Source organism: Larimichthys crocea, chromosome VIII (genome assembly GCF_000972845.2).
Source record: "Larimichthys crocea isolate SSNF chromosome VIII, L_crocea_2.0, whole genome shotgun sequence".
Taxonomy (NCBI): domain Eukaryota; kingdom Metazoa; phylum Chordata; class Actinopteri; family Sciaenidae; genus Larimichthys; species Larimichthys crocea.
The window spans coordinates 32,120,057-32,127,340 of record NC_040018.1 but is presented as its reverse complement, the minus strand read 5'-3'; the positions used below and the strand labels follow the sequence as shown (position 1 = coordinate 32,127,340).

The 7,284-nt window shown below is 45.9% G+C and overlaps 1 protein-coding gene across 1 annotated transcript in view; it reads right to left on the bottom strand.

The window, feature by feature from the left end:
* Positions 1-7,284, bottom strand: part of kifc3 (kinesin family member C3) — a 31,762-nt gene extending 24,478 nt beyond the window's left edge. Inside the window, exon 1 of the mRNA XM_027281214.1 lies at positions 6,781-7,284. The gene's annotated coding sequence lies outside the window, so the exon portion shown is untranslated. The remainder of the gene's footprint in view (positions 1-6,780) is intronic.

Below are 7,284 nucleotides of genomic sequence, written 5' to 3'. Positions count from 1 at the left end.
ACTCTGCTGGACTGTGTGTGTGTGTGTGTGTGTGTGTGTGTGTGTGTGTCTGTCTGTGTGTGTGTGTGTGTGTGTGTGTGTGTTAGAAGATGTCACTGTTACTTTCAGCTCGTCTGAGAGCGTCACAGACGCCCTGCAGCATCATGGGAAATCTGGCTCATCAGCTCCACCTGCTGGATGGACTGTGAGAGTGTGTGAGTGTGTGTGTGTGTGTGTGTGTGTGTGTGTGTTTATGTGTGTGTATAGATAGATAGATAGATATATATACTTTATTTATCCCAAGCTGGGAAATTATAGTGCAGCAGCAGCATTACACAAAGTGACAAGTGACAACAAAAAATAAAAATATACTATAAAGCAAACTATACATAATAAAATATCAAAAAGCAATAGTAAATACAATAAGATAAAATATATTGTACAGATGTATATACAGCAAGTGTGTGTGTGTGTGTGTGTGTGTGTGTGTGTGTGTGTGCGCTGCCGTCTGGTTTTAATCTGACGTGTTACATAACACACACTGTAACACACCCAACACATGCAAACGTCACACTGACTCACACATTCAAACACACACCACAGAACACAAAACAACAACTGTCAGTGAACGTCCCGTCATGTTGAGTTCATTGATGAAGGTTTGACATCATAGTCGTCACCACACCCCCAACACACACACACACACACACACACGCACACGCACACGCACACACACACGCACACACACACACACACCTGTCTGACAGTTGAAAGCCGGGTGTCGTTCACGGCGGACGAGAAAATCCAGTTCAGAGAACAGAGAACAGACCGACTGCTTCAGAAAAACTTCAGATATGATTTACTTTAAATCTGAAACCGTGTGACGGGACACACTCATCATGTTTGATTAAAGTCATTCATTAATAAATAAAGAAAGATCAATCAGGCCAATCACAGTGGAACTGATCCCTCAAACCTGTGTTAGCATGTAAACCGTTAAGGTTTGAGCTGAGGAGCTAGCTCTGCTAGTTCCGTTAGCTCCGTTAGCTCTGCTAGTTCCGTTAGCTAAGTTAGCTCTGCCAGTTCCGTTAGCTCCGTTAGCTCTGCCAGTTCAGTTAGCTCCGTTAGCTCTGCCAGTTCCGTTAGCTCCGCTAGTTCCGTTAGCTCTGCCAGTTCCGTTAGCTCTGCCAGTTCCGTTAGCTCCGTTAGCTCTGCGTTAGCTTCGTTAGCTCTGCCAGTTCCGTTAGCTCCGTTAACTCTGCCAGTTCAGTTAGCTCTGCGTTAGCTTCGTTAGCTCTGCGTTAGCTCCGTTAGCTCTGTGTTAGCTTCGTTAGCTCTGCCAGTTCCGTTAGCTCCGTTAGCTCTGCCAGTTCCGTTAGCTCCGTTAGCGCTGCCAGTTCCGTTAGCTCTGTTACCTCTGCCAGTTCCGTTAGCTCCGTTACCTCTGCCAGTTCCGTTAGCTCCGTTACCTCTGCCAGTTCCGTTAGCTCCGTTAGCTCCATGATTACGTTGAGCTGCGAGCTCTTAGCTAACACATGAATGACGGGCTCCACCCAATCCCAGCTGTCACACCACTACACCATCATCACCCAACACAATTCTGTCAGCTACACCGGCAGAGTCCCTCCACCCAAAACCAGCTGTCGACATTCTAATGTCCAATGCTACTTGTAAAATGTTAACATGCTAACACACTAAACTAACAGCGTGAACATCATAAACCTGCCAAACATTAGCATGTTAGCAGGCTGGTTCAGTTAAACCTGATCTGTTTGTTATGAAGCCGACCAGGTGTGTTTGATGTGGCTCGAGCACTGAACCAGACTCCTTTAAAAAACGCCACATGCTAGTTTAGGAGGTAACTAGAAACATTTCTAAAGAAATGTAGAGTGTGCCTGACTCTGTCGCCCCCTTACGTTATTATTGACACTGCTCAGCAAATTCAACATTAATACAACAATCTGTGTCATCATTGCCTGTTTAATGGGCTCTTATTTTGAAGGGACTCTTATTCTGAAAGACTTTTGTCTTGTGTGTGGTGGAGCCCACCAATCAGAGCAGTCAACCACAGCTGCTCCTGTGACATTTGACACCGCTGAGAGAGAGAGAAAACACTGAAAGTACCCCTCGAACAGGAAGGATTTCTGGCCAAACCGTATTTCCAATCATTGAACCGGCTTCACTGTGAGCATCTTGAGCTCTTCCTGAACGTCTACATAAATATTATGTGTCACTAAAATTAAGAAATGTGACCTTTAGAGCGATTCAAAGAAACGTTACTTCTGCTTTCCTCCAGAAACGTTTCCGCCTTTTTAACATGGTAGTCCAGGGGCTGTGGATGGGTGTTGCTGGCGCATCTTTGTGTGTTACGCCAAAATTATAAAGCTGACAGCTTCAGCAGACAAATGTGAGTGAGAAGACGAATTTTCCCACAGTTCTATGTACTAGGGATGCAAATGATCGATTCATTCATTAATCGATAGTTGATTGACCTTATCGATCGATTAACGATTAACTGATAAGCGGCTTTTTTCCTGAGAACATACATTTCTCACGGTGTCTTTAACATAAAGCTAAATATTGCTTATATACTGAAAAAATATAGTTATATTCCTCAACTAATGTTTTATTGTACCAGTTGGGATACGGTACAGATATTTTTTTAAAGCTTACAATATGGCCTTAGTCTACACAATATTAAGCCTACATATAATTATCTGGTAAAGTACTTAGATGAAAAAAGACGGAAAATAGCCGTAGATTCAATTACCTAATTAATTTAATTGATTAAATTCTTTTCGACGATTAACCGTTTACATCCCTACTATGTACGAATTATTTCCGTAGAGTGACATTTGCAGCCTTGGGCGCAGTTTACAAATTAATTTTTGCCGAATGTTTCTCTCCCTCTCCACTCTAGCGATGATGTCACTCTAGCTCGTGAACATTCTTCCAATACACACCCATTCATTTTTTTGGTGTGTTTTTTTAGCCATTTTTCGGCAAACCATTTGCTCTCTCGAAAGTCACAGTCGAGCAGGTTGTTTTGATACCTTTTTATGTACGTGCGGCCAAAACTGCGGGAGGAGTAGTGTGTATAGTATACAGTGTTCCAGGCGCGCTCAGTGAGGCCTCGTGTGGCGTGCAGTGAACACAGCAGCCACCATGTTGTCTGGATGCAAACGTCTGCTGACCTCTGACCCTGATGTAGGGAAACCTTCACGCCCCTGACCTCTGACCTTGATGTAGGAAAACCTTCATGCCCCTGACCTCTGACCCTGATGTAGGAAAACCTTCACGCCCCTGACCTCTGACCCTGAGGTAGGAAAACCTTCAATGCCTGCTGACCTCTGACCTTGATGTAGGAAAACCTTCAATGCCTGCTGACCTCTGACCTTGATGTAGGGAAACCTTCAATGCGTGCTGACCTCTGACCCTGATGTAGGAAAACCTTCAATGCCTGCTGACCTCTGACCTTGATGTAGGGAAACCTTCACGCCCCTGACCTCTGATGGATGAACTGCTGTTGCTCTGCCATCACATCTCGGATCATCTCGATCCTTCACGCTCACCGATCTGAAACTTCTCTCACGGCGTCACAGGCAGTCACCGTCCGTCTGAAGCTCGGGAGCTGAATCTGATTATGAAGCAGTAAATCACATTTCCCTGATAAGACTGAACCTCGTGCTGCTGCTGCACGCTGCGCTGAAACAACCTGAACATACATTAGCACAAATATTAGGACCGATATGGTTTGTGTTACAGACAGAGCGTCCTTTGACCATGTACAGCAGAAACTGCAGCATGAGGACCAGCTGAACGCCAGACTAACAGAGACCTGTGAACGCGTCGCCTGCTCTGGTCGTCCTGTGTGACTCTGTGGTGATAGAGATGTTTGCTGTGAGCTGGACAAACTGCTCTTACAACACGACAGCTTATCAGAAAGCAGTGCAGACTGGGAGGAAGTGTGTGGGGGAAGTCTGGAATGCAGCACGAGTGTGGTCGACCTGCGAGTTAACAAGTGTCCAGCTGAGCTGGTTACATGTTTGTTATTGACACGACAGACGTGAACGATTGAGTGTCAGGAGAAGTGCTGAACAGAGAATCAGCATGTTTCACATATACTCAGTGAAATACACCAAAGAGAAGTTTAATGTTCAGCTGTTAAACTTCTCAGTCATTTTGAACGTGATGTGCCGGGATCAACAAAGCACTGTGACAGCTGATCATGACCAGGGATGACCAGTCCTTCTCAAACTAGTCTGGGAAATCATGGCTGTCGTGTCCTCGGCATGCTGTTTTGCACAGTCACAGTCGGAGTTGTACAAGATCTGGACACCAGACTCAAAGATGCTCAGTGAGCAGAGCGACCGGCCGTGTACGAAGGCTCAGCGACTTCGACCCGGGGCCCGGGCCTCGACTCCGACCCGGGCCTCGACTCCGACCCGGGCCTCGACTCCGACCCGGGCCTCGACTCCGACCCGCCGCCCTGCAGCTGCATGTCATTCTCTCTATATAAATTTACATATACATGCATACACACATTCCTGTCACTCAGCTGTCTCTGTCAAAAATAAAAAAGTTTGAAAAGGCCAAAAACCTCTGTAAACATGAAATGTTTTACAGCTTCCTGGTTTACGTAGTGTTCTCTTTACTTCACCTGTGTGAAACCTTGAGGACTGAAGTCCACCTTAGAAAGAGCGATGACGGTCTGCCTGATATGGACATCTGTGGTGAGTTATTAATATTAGCAGTCTTTATGCTGCAGAAACATCGGGCCTCTTTTAAAGGAACTACTTTGTGTGGTGGAGTAACAAACCTGACTCACATTAAACCAGGCCAAGACTCACACCCAGAAACCTGAGAGTCAGTCAGCTGAGAGCTGGAGGAAGCTGCAGACACTGAAGTTATTAATACAAATATGATCTGAAGTCACTGATGTCAACATTGTTGAAGGTCTGATCAGGAAGTAAACACAGGAAGTCTGTCAGCAGTTTAGCCTGTTGGATGACTACTTCCTGTCAAAACTTTCAAAATAAAAGTGAAAAACAATGAAGATGTTTCCATTCTGTGTGAATATGATTCACACTGATGGAGGTAAACAGCTTACATAATGCGAACACTTATATTAGCATTGTATGAGCTACAGGGTGCTGGGTCTCAAGCTATGGTCCGTGTCCCTCTGGTGAGACGTGAAGCAATGTCTGAAATGATCTTTCTCACACACACACACACACACACACACACACACACACACACACACACACACACACACACACACACAGCTTTTCATGGTTTGAAATGACAAACTCTAAAACTCCATGAGGAACCTGAACACAGTGAAAAACTTTCAGCCTTCATGTCTCGTCCTCGCTGTGACGTGGCTGCTCCACTTTAATGACACAAGGAGAAAAAAAAGAAAAACTTTATTTATAGAAAATCTGTGCTGAGCGGTCACAGAGACACACCCTGCAGACGACCGAGCACACACACACACACACACACACACACACACACACACAGGAAACTAGGGAGTGTGTCCCAAATGTCCTCACAAGGACAGGAAGAAGACATAAACCCTGCAGTGTTAATGTGTTGTCTAAAGTTTTCTTAACCAAGCGTGTAATTAAAGGCAGTGGAAGGAGCTGCTGGGACGTCCACATGTGTCCAACATCTGCTCTTTAGAAGACAGGAGCTGCACAGCCAAAACAAGCAGCTAAAAGAGGCTGAAAAACTGTTCACATGAAAATGTTTCCAGCTCAAATACGAGATCATGGAGAATAATGCAGTGTGTCTGTTGAGGAGCAGACTCAGATGTTAAAACATGAATTACTGATGCATCATTCACTCTGTAAAGATGAGCTGGGCTGTATTTAGAGAATATTTGAGGTGAAGTATAAAGCAGCAGATGATGGAAGTACTCAAGTGAAGTACTCAACATTGAAGTGCAGTACTTGCATGTACTGAGTGTACCTGTGTGTGCACAGAGACTTCATTTAATATTCACGACTTCAAAACAGTGAGCGACGCTGTGCTGCATGTCGTCAGCTGACACACTTCATCACCACGAGAGCAGATCAGGAGGACCTCCAACACCAAGAGTTCTGGTTCATGGACCGGTTCTGTTCAGGGTTCAACAACAGTCAACACTGACTGTCATCAGTCCATCTGTAACCACGCCCACCTGTCAGTCAAAGCGTCCCCGCTCTTAACCCTGCATAACTTTAATCCTTAATATAATGTGAACAGGTGAGTTGTATATAAATTCACCCTCAGTACAGTTGTCATGAACGGGGAAATTAGCTACAGAGACCAAAACTGTTTTTTGTACCAGGCTGTAAACATGTTTATTTCTGCTGTGAAGTTGGACATTTGGACATGGGGACTTATGGAGACTGACTCACTTCTGGAGCCAGCCTCAGGTGGACGTTAGAGGAACTGCAGTTTGTGTCAGTTTGATGATCGGTATGTGTGTGTGTGTGTGTGTGTGTGTGTGTGTGTGTGTCCTTTAAATGAACCAACAGTTAAAAGTGTCAAACAGTGCAGATCTGATTCACTTTGACTGTGTGTGTGTGCGTGTGTGTGTGTGTTTCACTGTGTGTGTGTGTGTGTGTGTGTGTGTTTCACTGTGTGTGTCTCTTTTCATGCAGTCCAGCAGTTTCCACACATTCAATGAGCTTTTCATTTTTTAAACAAAAGAGCCACGAGCTCACCTGGTCGGCCAACACACACACACACACACACACACACACACACACACACACACACACACACACACACACACACCAAACTTTTCCTCACCTCTGGTCCCAGGCAGCGACTCCTCTCTCCTGCTTTCTCCTCCTCTCTCCTTCTCTCCTTCTCTCCTTCTCTGTCCTCCTCTGTCCTCTTCTCTGTCCTCTTCTCTGTCCTCTCCTCTGTCCTCTTCTCTGTCCTCCTCCTCTCTCCTGCTCCTCCTGCTCCTCTTGCTCCTCTTTTCTCCGTCTCCTCGCGGTAAACTCCTCCAGGCTCGCTCGGTGTCACCGCGTGCCTCGGCGGTAAATGTGTCGGTATTTGTCGTTTTTCCGGCGGTGAGGAGCCGTGTGTCTCCGTGTGTCTCCGTGTGTCTCCGTGTGTCTCCGTGTCTCCGTGTCTCTGTGTCTCCGCCGCTACAAAGTCAAGACTGAGCTGTCTGTGCTGCTGCCTTCACGGACTGTCGGACATGTGAGCACTCTGTGGGGTTAGCGCGCATGAGCGGTGAAAAGATGAAGGCGGGTCAGAGTCAGACCACGTGAGGACACATGGAGACACATGTAGACACATGAG